The 16,714-nt window shown below is 38.0% G+C and overlaps 2 protein-coding genes across 7 annotated transcripts in view; one reads left to right on the top strand and one right to left on the bottom strand.

Annotated features, from left to right (window-relative positions):
* Window positions 1-15,099, bottom strand: part of LOC114650354 (type 2 lactosamine alpha-2,3-sialyltransferase-like) — a 143,071-nt gene extending 127,972 nt beyond the window's left edge. The window contains exon 1 of one of the 6 annotated variants that reach the window (XM_028799928.2): window positions 14,775-15,099. The gene's annotated coding sequence lies outside the window, so the exon portion shown is untranslated. Of the gene's footprint in view, window positions 1-13,728; window positions 13,873-13,978; window positions 14,145-14,774 lie in introns of those variants that run through there. The other 5 variants (XM_028799919.2, XM_028799927.2, XM_028799922.2 and 2 more) reach the window with 5 other exon arrangements.
* The window catches only part of jagn1a (jagunal homolog 1a), a 469,310-nt gene that overhangs the window by 353,731 nt on the left and 98,865 nt on the right, over window positions 1-16,714 (top strand). The window lies entirely within an intron of this gene.

The following is a 16,714-nucleotide window of genomic DNA, read 5'->3' on the forward strand; positions in this document are numbered from 1 at the left end:
CCTGTCTTTGGCTTTTTCTTTGTTGGAATACTGAACGTCTTAAACCTTTTAAACTACTTTGTAGCCTTTCTGCAGTTTCTTTTTGGATCCGTGCCTCTCTTGCATCTGGTGTTGCAGAAGCGTGTTGTAGGTGCCTTCGTTCATTGTTTTTATCCATACGGACTCGGTTGTGTATTTGTAATCACTGAGCTCTTTGTTTTTGGAGCCGTGACTCCTTTGCTTGTGCTGTTTCAGAGGCGCATTGTAGGCGCCTTCGTTCATTGTTTTTATCCATACGGGCTCGTTTTTGTATTTCCGTTATTTGAGCCGTTTCTTTTTGGAGCCGTGACTTCTTTGCTTTTGGTGTTTCTGAAGCGCGTTGTAGGAGCCTCCGTTTATTGTTTTTATCCATGCGGTCTCGTTTTTGTTTCTCTGTGGCTGTGTCGTTAGGTACAACTCTTACTTTTAATACTGAATTACCGTTATGTGATTGCACAGTGGATTAGAGCAGGTTTAGTTCACAGGTTGTTTGGGCGCCACCTACTGACTCTGGGAAGCTGCTGGGTTTGACTCAGACACAGTGTGCATGCGGTGTGTCCGCCGTCCGTGCATAAAGTAAACTGTGGTTTAGTAATATAGATTTGCTAAGGTATTACATTAACATTGCTTACTTGCAGGTTACATTTCACCATAACCATTTGGAAGCAACAGTACATACATTCCATCACAGGCCAACTGATACAGATTTGTAAACCCATGCAAAGATTTATGTTCCATAGTAGTCCAGCATTCAAGATCCTACGCCCACTGTCACTGGAGCTTTCAATCCATTCTATCCATTTCTGACAATAGTGAAACTCGGCAGAAAATCCACTAACAATTTCCAATGTAAAGAAATTACATTTAAAACAATCATGAGTAAGATAACAGTGGAACAAAATAACAGTGTGCATGTGTGGGCCCTGTGAGGAACTAGTGCCTCACCAAATACCATCTGTTGTTCCTTATTTAAGAAGAGAAGTAGTATGTTTCAGTATCATTCTCTACAAACCAAGATTGCACTGCACCATTATTCAAACAGTGGTTGGTCTGTCAACCCACAAGATATTCACAGCCCAGCTGTGACGGCATAGGCGGCTTTTTGTGGTCTTCCAACTAAACAAGTTTTGAAAGCCAAGCTACACCTGTGAACCAGTAGGTTGCTGCCATTTCCTATTTGGCAATCATATCCAAATAAATACTAAATGAACTATTGAATACATTCATATGTATCACTGTATTTGTTAATGTAAACATTTTACTTCAACAATTCAACGTTTTATAAGCTACTACCAAAATATCCGCGCTTCGCAGCGGAGAAGTAGTGTGTTAAAGAGGTTATGTAAACACACACACACATATATATACATATATACACATACATATATACACACACACACACACACACATACATATATATACATATATACACATAAATATATATACATATATACACATACATATATATACACACATACACACATACTGCGTTGTAACACGGGCTGTGATTGTTACATGGGAGGGAGACAAATCACAGCTTCCCGCTTTCTAATCGGGCCTGTGATTGGTGCTTTGACTGATGCCTAGATCCCACAGTATGTCCCCTTAGGAGAGGCGTTAGGCAAGTGTAAATGAATAGTGGTGCTGCAAGTTTAGCTTTACACCTGTTTTTAAGGCTTTTTGACTGAAAGGGGCTTTCATGAAAAAAGTTAGGGCTTTGCTACAGGATACACCCTCCACAAGTTAAGGAAGTAAAAATAAAAGGTATATATTTGTTTTATTTAAACCTTTTAAGTTTTTATGCGGGCGGCATGGTGGCGCAGTGAAAGGTGCCAGTTAGGAGACCCGGGTTCGCTTCCCTGCGTGGAGTTTGAATGTTCTCCCCGTGTCTGTCTGGGTTTCCTCCGGGTACTCCGGTTTCCTCCCACAGTCCAAAGACATGCAGGTTAGGTGCATTGGCGATTCTAAATTGTCCCTGGTGTGTGGGTGTGTGTGCCCTGCGGTGGGCTGGCACCTTGCCCGGGGTTTGTTTCCTGCCTTGTGCCCTGTGTTGGCAGGGATTGGCTCCTGTATTTAGGATATAGAGGGTTGGATAATGGATGGATGGACATTTGTATGCATAGCCCCATTTGCCCGTTTTCGTTTTTTTTTCCTTTCTTCAGTAATATTTCAGCAAACCCGGAGCTTGTCAGTTCAAATCCTGGTACTGACACCACTGTGTGACCCTGAGGAAGTCACTTCACCTGCCTGTGCTGCAAAAAACAAAAGTAATGTAACAAATTGTACCTCAGATGTTGCAAGTTGCTGGAATAAAGGCATAAGTCAAATAGATAAATATGTATTATACACATAGGAACTATTCATTTATTTTCAGTTAAATCATCTGCAGCAAACCTTTATAAATGAGGGTTTTTCCTTTTTAGATAGTGCAAACTGTTTCTTCTTCATTGAGGTTCTCTCTTGGAGAGCTTTTTTCATTTTATTGAAAATTAAAGCAGCAGCTGCCAAAATATGTAGCTTTCTTATTCATTTTTCAACATTGTGTAAAATAACTTTATAAAGTAACATAAAAGGTTTAAATACTGGTTATCCTTTTACACTAAAATATTACTAAAGAGATACAAAAAAAAGTAAAATGCATATGTTGTTTTTCTTTAAGGAGATTAAATATTACTGAAGAAAGAAAAAAAAAAAAAAAAAAAAACTAAAACAGCCAAATGGGGCTATGCATACGAACTTAAAAGGTTTAAATAAAACAGAAATACTGTATATACCTTTATTTTTACTTCCTTAACTTGTGGAGGGTGTATCGTGTAGCAAAGCCCTAACTTTTTTCGTGAAAGCCCGTTTCAGTCAATAAGTCTTAAAAACAGGTGTAAAGATATTGACAATAAGCTACGCAAACCCACCAAGACATGGAATCGTTTAAATCAAGTATCATTACATCTTCCTTTCTTAAAGAGAAGTAAGGCAGTACTTATAAGCTTAGTAATGTTATACATTTCAAATGCTACTTTGATAAACTTTATCACTTCAAACAACTGAACTATCCAGAACATTCCAGGCATACATCCAGCATTCAAACTATGTATAAAAAAGCACAACTGTTAAAGGAATTCAGCATTTCTTAATTGAAAATGTTCCTTTAATCCTCAACATGTCCTCAATGAGTCGTTCTGGTGGTTTTACTTGATGTTTTGATCTTCTGGTTAATTGTGTTTGCAGTTGAGATGTTCTTTCCTGTTTTATACTTTTTTTCTCGTTAATATTTGTTTCGCTGGTGTTAGTGTTCTGATTAGAGGTTATTGGTCCTTTGATGTCTCGACGGTTTCTTCTTATAACAGCTCCTATTATGCAATTCCATCACATACTGGTCTATTGTTTCGCCGCTTTTCTGGAAACATGTAAAAAACTTGTGCCGCTCAAACGTCACATTGCGCTTTGGGTTGCAATTAGCTTCGAATTTTTCAACTATTTTGTTCAATTTCATATCGTCTCCATCTTCTTCAAACTGAAAATTGTTATACACCTCTAGCGCCTCTTCGCCAATTACATGTAGAAGCATAGACACTTTCATTTTTTCCACTTTTCCTATCTGCTTCAATCGCAGCAAGATTGAACTCGAATCTCTGTTTAAATCTTTTCCAATTTTCAGCTACATTTCCCTTTAACTGGATATTTGGTGGGGGCTGTAATCCTTCCATATTTTTTTTTCTCTTTTGCTAGAACATCTTAGCGCTTTCGGACCACGTTTTCGGGTTACTCACAGACACGAGACTCGTTCAAAAGCTTAACCTCTTCTTCACATTCCTCTTCCAATCCGCCACTTCTGACACCATGTAGTGATCTTGTTAGGTTCGTAGTTTAATCAATACACAGGATTGAAAGATAACTTTTTAAGACACAGACTTTAGAGACATTTACTGTACATGTTACTACTTGTTCTTTAGTTCACGCCCATTCTCCTACTTGCATCCGCATTCACAGGCATTACTAATCATTCTGTAAGTATCCCTTAATAGACCTTACTAATCAACTATCATTACAAAATCCAACGTGGTTTGTGCCCTTCAGAATGAAAACAGTTTGCATTTACTTTTTTAATAAAAGGCGAGCTTTTAAGCCTGAGAAATCACCCCGTAAATGCACACGTTTAATTGCACATGTGTTAATATGTATGCTTACACAGTATTAAACCCACCAAGACATGGAATCGTTTAAATCAAGGCGCTGCGCTACCTTCTTCCAGATCGGCCCCAAGGCGTTTCACGTGATTACGTAGGAGGCGTGATGACGCGATATGCGACTCCGCCTCCTCCATTACAGTATATGGACAAAAAAAAAGGAGGTTCCAGTTATGACTTACGCTTTGAATTTTGAAATGAAACCTGCCTAACTTTTGTAAGTAAGCTGTAAGGAATGAGCCTGCCAAATTTCAGCCTTCCACCTACATGAGAAGTTGGAGAATTAGTGATGAGTGAGTGAGTGAGTGAGTGAGGGAGGGCTTTGCCTTTTATTAGTATAGATTAAATGTGCTTTATATTTGCTTGAAGGACAGTGTTAAATTGCATTGTCTTTATGACGTACGGCAATAAGGGACCTAAATAGGCTTCTCAAATTAAACAGTACTGTATTTCTAGTTATAATATCAGTCCTGATTGGTATGTTCTATGCCCACATTTATTCTGTGGAAGCCCCTTTCACTCACAATATGTGCCTACTCTCTAATGAAGTACCTGAACATTAATCTCCCTGCATTATACAGCCTGCTTCAAATAAAGATCCTTCACCTTAAGAAACCACTCTGCAATATTTCCAAGCTTTAGAGGAGGAAAACAAAAAAAAAAACTTTTAAAAAGACCAGAAAAATCTAAATGCATAATCAAATATAAAACTATCAGAGAGATTCTGCAAAAACTAAAGTATCCTGAGTTAAGAAATAAAATTCCCCAACTAGTCAAAGAGAGACCACGTAGTAAAATACATGCATTTTTTTGTTTATTTATTTTTTTTTTTTTTTAAACACATTATATATACACACACACACGCACACACACGCACACACACAGATATCTCTCTATTATATAAAAAAATCTTGGGACAAGACTTTTTTCCGGCAACGAGACGTGATCTTTTGCAGAGACAGAAAGACACTTTGGAAGAGAGATCTTTTGAAGAGACACTTTCACATCCCGCGAGACAGGCATGTCACGTCATACTTACAACCTTTGTAAGCAAGTCCCATGATACACATGCAGAACAGGTTAGAGTTAATGGAAGTAGGAAAATTCGAAAGTCTCAAAAAAGTGAGTGAAAAGATCACATTAGCACAAACAAAACGGAAAATATTACTCGGTGAAATAACGGAAAAGCAAAAAGATTACATAGTGTTTGAGGACAAACGAACAGGTGCTGTACAGGCTTTTAAACAACTGAAGCAAGCAAAGTTCAGATCACAATGCATGGCAACCTGTAGCGCTGGCAGAGGTGTGGGAAGAGGTAGGCAAGCGAAGTGCAGATCACGCGGAAAAACAGCAGCAGCAGCAAGCCAACAGCTGATCAACCAAAGAGGAGTTAAAAAAAAAAAAAATGTATTTGTATCCCATTGTAACACCGTTTAAGCACGGTTTTAGGATGAACAGACGCATCTTCTTGGGGTGCGTTCAGCCCCCTAGTATATATTTATACAGTATATGGTCATGTCTGCGGTGGGTTGGCACCCTGCCCAGGATTGGTTCCCTGCCTTGTGCCCTGTGTTGGCTGGGATTGGCTCCAGCAGACCCCCGTGACCCTGTGTTTGGATTCAGCGGGTTGGAAAATGGATGGATGGATGGATATGGTCATGTGAAGTATTACACTGGATCCAGTTAAATGTTAGGGCACCAATCAGATTGTCCTGTTTAATCAAGCAAACAAAAACAAACAACGCTTGATGGTGCATATAAATCAAATAAAGGGTTGTTTCAGCAGTCGCGTAATGTCTTTTGGATTTGGATTGGAGTTCCATCACCGTTAAGCAGCAGTCCATAAAAAGACACCATCTTCTGTGAGTGTATCAAATATACAAGGACAAAAAAAAAAAAAGTATAAAGAAAGGAAACTTGCCTTTTTCTTTTCTTTTAGATAATGCAGAGAGACGTCTTTGCTGATGATATGAACACCTTTTGGGGAGCGTCACGGCAGGTCTCGTGTAGAGTGGAAAGGCGGCCCTGCCATTGACTGGCTGGGACGGCATTGTCTGTCTTCCACTCATACGCGTGTCTCCCATAACCTTATAACACCAGAAGAGTGAAAATGTGCAAAGCGCCTTAGTATTTGTTTGCCGTGGTTTAGAAAGGTGATCCTGTATTTGAAGTTGTCTGGGCTGTAGCTCAGGGAAGGAAAAAAAAAAAAAGAAAAGTTCTTACTCTTACTTAAGGCAGAAGCGCAGTCCATGTCTCAAAGGCCGGCACAACTACGTGCGCGCATGCGCCGGATGCTCGAATTTTTATAGTAGTTTTGCGGGACAGGAGACGCCACCTTTCACAGACGCGTTCATGTCATTGCGTGCCAGTGGTGGAATGACTTTGAATAGTTTAATTGGTCAGCGCAAGGGCACCGAATACAAAAGGGAATTACGGTCTCTAGAGGGGGTCTTCTGGCTAGATCTTGCTAACAGAAAGGTACTTGGTAGAACTCCGTCTTGAATTTACCAAGCACTATGGCTTGTGCCTTGATTATTGTAAATATTTTTTTCTTGTATATATATTTTGATAATTATCTCTGGATTAACTTTGGTGGAGGTATTTTTTTAGGTTGTGGTTAATGGTGCACGGTTTACTTTTGTATATACACTTTTTCTCCTTTTCTGTGTTTTGAATATTTTTGTTTTTGGGTAAATCCTGTACTATACACTGTTTGAAGGAGCAGTTTACTGACTTGGAGCACTGTGGAGGAAGACAGCTTTATATTGGCTTTTGTGTATATATGGGTTTCACTAGTTTGTGTGCATTTTTCTTTTTTATTTGGGGATTTTCAGCCAGCACTGTAAATACTGTGTATAGTCACTATTTTTGGGCTCCGTTTAATTACTGTTTGTGTGTCCTTTGCGGTATTGGACTATATATTGATATACAAATTCCACAGGACATTATTTGTTTTTCTTTAAGTGCACCTGTAACTAAAACCTCACTTTATTTTTCAAAGAACCCAACCCATTTTGTGTCCTTGTCTCCCTGTCTTGCACCATCATCCTGATCACGCTCGGTCCCACATACTAGACACCTAGAGTGTAGGCTGGTGACCCCAATTCCCACTACACGGGGTGTCAGATACTTTCCCATGCTGGAATGATTTCTTCAGTCACAGGACATGTGGTCAGCTACCATACAGTGCATCCAGAAAGTATTCAGAGGGCATCACTTTTTCCACCTTTTGTTATGTTACAGCCTTATTCCAAAATGGATTAAATTCATTTTTTTCCCTCAGAATTCTGCACACAACACCCCATAATGACAACGTGAAAAAAAGTTTACTTGAGGTTTTTGAAAATTTATTAAAAATTTAAAAACTGAGAAATCCCATGTACATAAGTATTCACAGCCTTTGCTCAATACTTTGTCAATGCACCTTTGGCAGCAATTACAGCCTCAAGTCTTGTTGAATATGATGCCACAAGCTTGGCACACCTATCCTTGGCCAGTTTTGCCCATTCCTCTTTGCAGCACCTCTCAAGCTCCATCAAGTTGGATGGGAAGCGTTGGTGCACAGCCATTTTAAGATCTCTCCAGAGATGTTCAATCGGATTCAAGTCTGGGCCACTCAAGGACATTCACAGAGTTGTCCTGAAGCCACTCCTTTGATATCTTGGCTGTGTGCTTAGGGTCGTTGTCCTGCTGAAAGATGAACCGTCGCCCCAGTCTGAGGTCAAGAGCGCTCTGGAGCAGGTTTTCATCCAGGATGTCTCTGTACATTGCTGCAGTCATCTTTCCCTTTATCCTGACTAGTCTCCCAGTTCCTGCTGCTGAAAAACATCCCCACAGCATGATGCTACCACCACCATGCTTCACTGTAGGGATGGTGCCAGGTTTCCTTCAAACGTGATGCCTGGCATTCACACCAAAGAATTCAATCTTTGTCTCATCAGACCAGAGAATTTTCTTTCTCATGGTCTGAGAGTCCTTCAGGTGCCTTTTGGCAAACTCCAGGCAGGCTGCCATGTGCCTTTTACTAAGGAGAGGCTTCCATCTGGCCACTCTACCATACAGGCCTGATTGGTGGATTGCTGCATAGATGGTTGTCCTTCTGGAAGGTTCTCCTCTCTCCACAGAGGACCTCTGGAGCTCTGAGAGTGACCATCAGGTTCTTGGTCACCTCCCTGACTAAGGCCCTTCTCCCCTGATTGCTCAGTTTAGATGGCCGGCCAGCTCTAGGAAGAGTCCTGGTGGTTTTGAACTTCTTCCACTTACGGATGATGGAGGCCACTGTGCTCATTGGGACCTTCAAAGCAGCAGAAATTTTTCTGTAACCTTCCCCAGATATGTGCCTCGAGACAATCCTGTCTCGGAGGTCTACAGACAATTCCTTTGACTTCATGCTTGGTTTGTGCTCTGACATGAACTGTCAACTGTGGGACCTAATATAGACAGGTGTGTGCCTTTCCAAATCATGTCCAGTCAACTGAATTTACCACAGGTGGACTCCAGTGAAGCTGCAGAAACATCTCAAGGATGATCAGGGGAAACAGGATGCACCTGAGCTCAATTTCGAGCTTCACGGCAAAGGCTGTGAATACTTATGTACATGTGCTTTCTCAATTTTTTTTTATTTTTAATAAATTTGCAAAAACCTCAAGTAAACTTTTTTCATGTTGTCATTATGGGGTGTTGTGTGTAGAATTCTGAGGAAAAAAATGAATTTAATCCATTTTGGAATAAGGCTGTAACATAACAAAATGTGGAAAAAGTGATGAGCTGTGCATACTTTCCGGATGCACTGTATGTAAATTGTGTTGTGTTAAGGTTGAATTAACATTCCTTCCATATAATGCTAGTATGCTGAAGCTTTAGCTGCTCTTCAGGGCTCCAGGTTCATCCACTTTGGCACTTTTATAAGAAAGTTCCTATAAAGAGGATGCATGAACAATAATTTGAACCAAGAAATAAATGACTGCAGATCTCATTTCTCTCAAAAGAAATCTTATACTTGCCCACTACCTGTCAAGTAATACAAATTCATTCAAAAAAATGGGTGTATAATTTTAACCCAATAGTTTTGTACATAATACTTTTCATCAGTTCAGTTTTTAAATACTAAAGTGCAGCTTCCAGCTGAGACTGTTTAAGTCAATAGAGGAGCCAATATTTTGTTTTTCAGTATAGCAGACATGACACTTTCAGTCTGTGATTTTAATTCCTAAAATCAAAAGAATACCTTAAGAGTACATTTTCACTCAAAATACTGTGGCTTATGAATTTTTATCATTAAGATGAGAAAATACAGCTAATTTAATGCGGAATTGTTTGATTTTGGCAAAACCGCATGTGCAGGATACTGGTTACATCATATATTCCTTATATGCTCCTTACAATTTAGAAAGCCACTATACAACTTGAAATAAAAACAAATTTCTCAAATTCATTTAACCTAATTTAGGGTAGGGGAAGGAGTGGGGCAAAGCCTACAGGTTAACTGGCAATATCAAACTGATCCCATGCAAGTATGGGTGTGTACAGGAATGGTCGAAGTCACTGCTACCAGAATAGGCTCTGGTAGCAAAACAATTGAGCCATTGAGAAGAATAGCACTTACCTTAACATCTATGCTGTTTTAATTTCTTGAAACAGTTTTGAAGGCACCACCTACTAATTATCAAATGAGTCTCTGTTACTATGACAACTTTCTTGTCTTAACCTTTTCTCAAGGCTGGAAAGTTAATAAACTAGAGGACCTAATGACTTCTAACAAGACAACACTCCAACATCAGAGCCTATTCTGGTAGCAAGGTAAGTGCTATTCTTCTCAATGGCTCAATTGTTTTGCTCCCTTCTATTTTCTGGGGGGCTAGCATTAGCTTCTGAGTAAAAACAGGTCAAGCCTCTCAGCTCAGGTATGTATGCACTCTGCAGTCTCACACAATACAGGAAAACAATGCGGATGTTCAGATGGAGAATGAAGGTATTTTACATTGTTACCTGTCCAAGATGAGTCATTTACAAATGTAGCTTTAAGTTTTGAATGTTTGTTCAATTATTCTAAAACTATTTATACGCTATAACTCGTATAGCTAACAGAAATAGCACATTTATACTGTATGTTTATAGTTAACACTGGGCAATTTTTTGAGAACTAAATAAAAATATACAAAAAGCTTACAGTTTTGCGTTATATCAGCTCAATTGATCTACGTAATACAATAAAAACTTAAGAAAAATTACCCAATAAAAATACAGCAATAGTTTTGTACATACCTTTCATAAGTTCAATTTTTAAATACTTAAGTGCAGCTTACGTTTTATGATATTATATATATATATATATATATATATATATATATATATATATATATATATATATATATATATATATATATATATATAAATGCCCCCGGAATGCCCCCCCCCCCCCCAAAAAACTGCTTATAGTAGAATGTCAATACTGTGCAAGATGAATCAACCATTCAGTATACTTCACAATATTTTAACTCTTTGGAAGTTTCTGCTTTTGAAACTGGAACACACATTAGATGTACCTGAATTTTTTTCTCAACTGCAAAAAACTAAAAACCTGTATACTTGAAGAAAGCTGTGGAAAGCAGAAAATATACAGGAGTGGGCAAAAGTAGGGTTACAGATGTGAGTATGGGAAACAGTTTATTCTTGTATTGTTAATTGCAGCATCATTTGTGTGCATTTGTCTTAAGTGTGCTTGAATGTAGCAAGTAGAGTACAAGAATATGTAAATAATGAAGGCCAGCAATTTGAGCACTGTGCTATTGTGCCATTCTTTTGGGATAATTAAGATAATGAGTTAATAAAGCTATTGTAATAACCATAACCTGCATGTCTTTTTCGATACAAACAACTGTAAACCTACTTTGCCCACCCCTGTATTTTCATGCTAATGTAATCAAAACTAGATTCACATTGGGGCCATAGCCACAGAAACACTGGTCAGGTATAAACCATCCCCATACGCTGTGCTAGTACATCAGAGGAACAATTCCACACAATTAAAATCTGGCCATGAGATTCCAACCCAGTCTACTGGATCCATTAAGCACAACTGAAATCACCTGTAGTACTTTGTCACCCTCAGTTTGAAAAGACACTAGAAAATATGTTTTAACCTGTATTTATTAATAAACTTTGTACTCTGGTTTAAACAGCTGCTATTAAGAATTGATCTTATGGTGGTCAAAAGTCTAACATGAAACTGCAGCTGGAAGACACCCAAGGAATTCAGGCAGTTCAAGAATAAGCATGCGTAATCCTCAGGAGTAGGAAATAAGGACTATTTCTATAAATGTGAAAATAAAAAAAGCAACTATGAAATTAGTTCAAAGAATGTTTGTAGTTTCCCCCCTCCTTTTGTGTTCTCTCTCCCAGGTTAACAAAAATATTATACTTTGAAATAAATGTAGGCAGTTTTGCTAGTAATTTTAAAACATAGGCTACTTCTTAAATAAATTACTACCTTTCTCTTTCTGTTATATAATATCTATAAACCAACAAACAAACCATTAAAGACAAACTTTGCAACAAGCAAAAACACCAGAGAATTCAGTCACAACATTAAAACTAAATTCTAAAGAAACATTAGCAATACTTCAAGCCAAAACTCTTCTTACAAACTAATTTTCAAACAGATGAGACATCAGTCATGGAAAGCTGTAACAATTAATTAGCTATGCCTGTATAGCTATAAGATATATTTGTCCAGGCTTCAAAGCCATTTTTACCTGAACAACATTTTTCCTATTCATGTTACCCATATCCTCTGTCATGTTCACTTTTAGTTAGCTGGTTAATCTGTGGAATGACCAGGCCTGCCACAGTGAGACCATCTGTGATAAAGTTTCACAAGGAAAACTTGTACAATCGTTTTAAAAACCCTTGCATTTCTCAAGTTATCTTTTTGTTCAATACAAGATATACAATATATAGAATAACGTCTGTATTGCTACATGGATTTACAATGCTTGGAAGAATCAGAAAAAAAGTACATTGTCGTGTTGTCATCTCCTTAACACAGGTAGAATGATGGCTGGGGAGTTAGTGTTGCTGCTTCACAGCTCCAGATAAAACATGTGAATCAATAAAGAAGTTGCATATGCGTAGGACAACAGTACAGGATATACTCCCTGAGGTATTCTACTTTTTCTTCCACATCCCAAATATGTGTGATTTTAAATTACACTGGAATGGCTGTGCATGGGTCTGTGTGTGTTCTGTTCAGGGCTAGTTCCTGTGGATGAGGCTAGCAGAACTGCACCTCTGTGAGCCTGAATTGGATTAGCCAGTTTTTGAAATGGACAGATCATCACAATGGGAATACCACAGCCTGTAATTATTACTATGCAAATTAACTAAAAATCTCTATTTGCTCACCCTCTTGTAACAGACAAAAGTGTATTCAATTTTGTAAAAAATGAGTTTTTACAATATACTGGACTAACATACTCATCGCATAAAAACAGTCTTCAAAAGTTAAAAAATGATTTTTACATTTTATTTATCAAGTAGTAATAGAGGGCAGCACTTGATATATCAAAATGTCAAATACAATAGAAACATAAATTACACGATTCATAAATACACCCTTGAAAAGAAACTAATCCTGTTATGCTCTTAAGCCTATACAGGGACTACCTCCCTCTTTTAGTCACTTTGCTATAAAACACAAGACATGAAAGACTAGGTTTCTGTTGCATAGTAATAAGTTGCTCAAACATATACAAGTATTAAAATTACATTCTTTTATCAACCCCACCCTCCATTATGTATGGAGATCCACCCCACCTCTATGTACAGCTTTCTGCAATACTTTGATCATATATTTGCATTACCTTACTGCATTTGATCACATTGCTTTAAATTGCGCTGGATATGTGCTTTTGTAAACATCTTTATAAATTGTAAGTGGTGAAAGGCACAATAAAAACAACAGCTAGGTGCTCCACAGCTTAAGCAATTCTAATTTTAATAATTATGTCACTATATCATATTGAACAATCAAATTACAAATAAGTGTAACTATGCCAAACGCCTTGGCTAAAACAAAACCAGAAAAGACAGTTTTGAGAAAGAACACCTTTAAAATAGGAATTTCATTGAATACATTGTAAAACTGGTTTAACCCACTATTACCGACACCAGTGAGCATAGTTCCAATACAATAAATTAAATATTGCCAACGGTTTTAATAGAATGAATATTTCTTGTTATTGAAGAATTACAATCTTCTACAATTAATCGAGTAGCTGACATTCATGTCCAAAAACATAGCTTGCGTACATTAAATTAGAAGACTACGATTTTTTGTATACAAATATCACACATTTAGTTTAGACTCCTTTCCAGCCTTTTAATTTCCACTTCTGCATTTTTGAGTTGTAATATATGCAGTAAACCACATTTCAAGCCGAGCAAAATTGCAATAATGCAGCTAGTACATCAATGCCTAAATTTCAAAGTTGGTGTAGTAACTTAAACTCGTTTCCAAAAAACTTACGTTAGGCTTCAAAATTAGGAAAAAACGAGAGTACTTTCCACTGTCATCTTTTGGAGCTCCACTGTGAATGTACGGTTTACTCCTGCGAGTTACACCTTCAGCAATGCAACTGCCCTGGCAACGGCTATTTATAATTGCAACGGGTAATTACAGTATAACATGTCAAACAGGAAAAATAAATCGTACATACACACATTTCTCTTACATTAAACCACGAGTAAACGACACAAATGAGCAGCGTGAAAGATACCTTCCTTTTTATTCCTCCGCTTGAACCCCAGAAATATTTATATTGTAAGAGTAGGATGTCCTGAAATACCGGATTGTTCGATCTTCTAAGATAGTCTCACGGCACTTGCTCTCTGAAAAAGCAAGAACCTTATACAGAGTATGCACTGCACGAACTTTAAAAGACCGTTTTTCCCCTTTACTTTCAGAACGTGCAGACTGACCAGACTTCGCTTCCCTTTCAGAGTAAACGTCACAAAACAACAACATCTGGAACTAAAATACAATAACGAAACAGCCAATTCACGTTATTGATGCTTTTGATTTTTTTCTGTTTTTACTACGTACCACCCCCTGTAGCTTTTCTCTCAGCAGTCATTTAAATCGTGTTTAGAAAATGTATGGAAATAATCTGTTAGGAACTTATTAATCGTTCAATCAGCTCAAGGGTCAGAGATTCACTGTGCAAAAAGTTCCAACAATGATCGTTTAAATCGATCACAATGCCGGTCAATCCATTATTAGTCGACCGCCTAGGGCGCAAACATCCGAGGGGCATCATTTATGATAATTAAGGAGTGCGCGCTACGGACACCATGAGGAGCCACCCCCATCGTCAGTCTCCGATGATACTAAGTGGGCTCTGTTATCCCCTGAAAAATAATACCGGATATAGCTATGGACAGCGAAGGGCGACGTCCGTCCACCATGCCTAGGGCTCCAAACGAGCTTCCACTGGCACTAATCGATCAGGTACTAAATTTAAGACAAAATCATGTGATATGCACCAACATTATCCGATGAATAACAATACTTACATTATAGGTAGACTCCATGAAAACAGTTCTCAGTCAGTTAGTTCTCTCATGTGTCAGTTGATGAATAAAAGGTACACGGAAGAAGTTCAACTGCTGCAAGTTAACCTTAGAGAAGCCGATCACTTTCCGTTTAACAGCGTACTGCCAAAGAGGCGTGACGTCACCACTCATTTGCTGCTTTTTACACACATCCTTTGTTTTGGTTCATTCTAAAGGTTTTCAGAACCCTAAGCGTCAACTCGTATTTCATCCTCAGGCAGTTTGAGTTTTCGGGGAGTTTATAGTGCGCACAACAAGTGCGCACGGGTTCGGTGTGAGCGGCAGGTTTTTTTGTCACATTAGATTATTTGATGACACCTGGTGTGAAGAGTGAGAGCGTCCTGCGACTGCTCATTTAATATGCACTGAAATGGACAGATCGATTTCAGGAAAACGACGCGTTGACATGGCCTCAAATATCAACATTTTAATTACGGGAGATTACAGTGCTTTTTAAATGCGCTTATATAGGGTGGCCAAGATCTAATTATGCAATTTTCATTACGCTATAACTTATTAAGTTTATTACATAGAGAATTCACAGCACCTGCCCTCCACATAGAGTTCACTTAAAATTCTTTTTGTTGCCGATAGATGGCAGCACCTGCCCTACATTCCAAAATGGTGGGAGACGGTTGTCAGTCGAACAGTTGCATAATTAGATCTGGACCACCGCCAGAATTATTTGATATGCCGGGTTTTTCTGTGGCGTTCGTTATATATAAAACTGGACTTTTAATTACAGTTTATTTGATGTTCATTGTTAAAGTTCTTATTGCATTTGTTTTGTAATTTTTGCTCATGAATGTGTTTTGTTGAAGTTTGGGGCTGTGTTTGCCTACCACCCTTAACTGATGCTTCCTGATTTATGAACCTTAGTATCGGGTCTAAGGGGACTAGCTTAATTTGAATATGGCCGATAGTAGTGATTGTCTGCAGAAAGTCTAAATATATCTGCATGCACAATACCATCGACATACTGAAAATGAATAAAAGTGCTTCTGTTGGTACTTAAATGAGCCTATTTGTCATTATGCAGGTCTAGCAGCAGATTGCAAGCAAACGCACGTGCTGGAGGCCCTTTATTTAAAAAAACACATCATAAATGCATAATTTAAAGAATTGGCTTCATCATATGTAAAAAAAAATAAAAATAAAAAAAGAACGCAAAACAAACTTGAGTCTATTGAACAGAACAGACAAGAAAGAATCTCAACTGCAGGAGTTTCCAAGTTCAGTCTTGGAGGTCAGGATGGTAGCAAGTTGATAGGCCAATGTTTTAATTAGAAGCTCATTCATGAATGCCCATGAAGTACTTATGGCTCTAATTACATTTTTGTGCTTAATTTAGGCTAAATTTGTTTCTTAATATATCCAGTCCTTTTTTAGTCTTCAACAGCTACTTTCACTTTTTAAAAATGCTTTTTGCTTTCTTAACCTGCTGCCAATTAACAATGAGTTGCAGATTACAAAGGAGCTACCAATTCACCATCTCATCTCCTGTGGGTGGTCCAGATCTAACTATGCAACTTTTAATGCAATGCAATAATTGCATAATTAAATCTGGACCACCCTGTATTTACCTTTGTTTGTCTTTTATTAACTTTACATTTTAATGAAATATTTAGAAAGAAATTAATGCAAAAAAAGAGTAGGACTGAGAATTACAAATTTGTTCTGGAGCACAAATCATTTGGATGATATCCTCAGAAAGGAATAAAAATAAAATTATAAGAATGACAGCATTAGCAATCCATAAAATTATATGGCAGTTCCTGTTGCTGACAAGGATCACTTCTAATAAAGCAATTAGGCTGGAGCAAAAATCTGCAGCACCTGTAGCACTGACTTTGGGAACTCCTTATCTACTGTGATGTCCCTAAACTGACATGTCAAGTTGC

This window comes from Erpetoichthys calabaricus, chromosome 4 (genome assembly GCF_900747795.2).
Source record: "Erpetoichthys calabaricus chromosome 4, fErpCal1.3, whole genome shotgun sequence".
Lineage (NCBI taxonomy): Eukaryota > Metazoa > Chordata > Cladistia > Polypteriformes > Polypteridae > Erpetoichthys > Erpetoichthys calabaricus.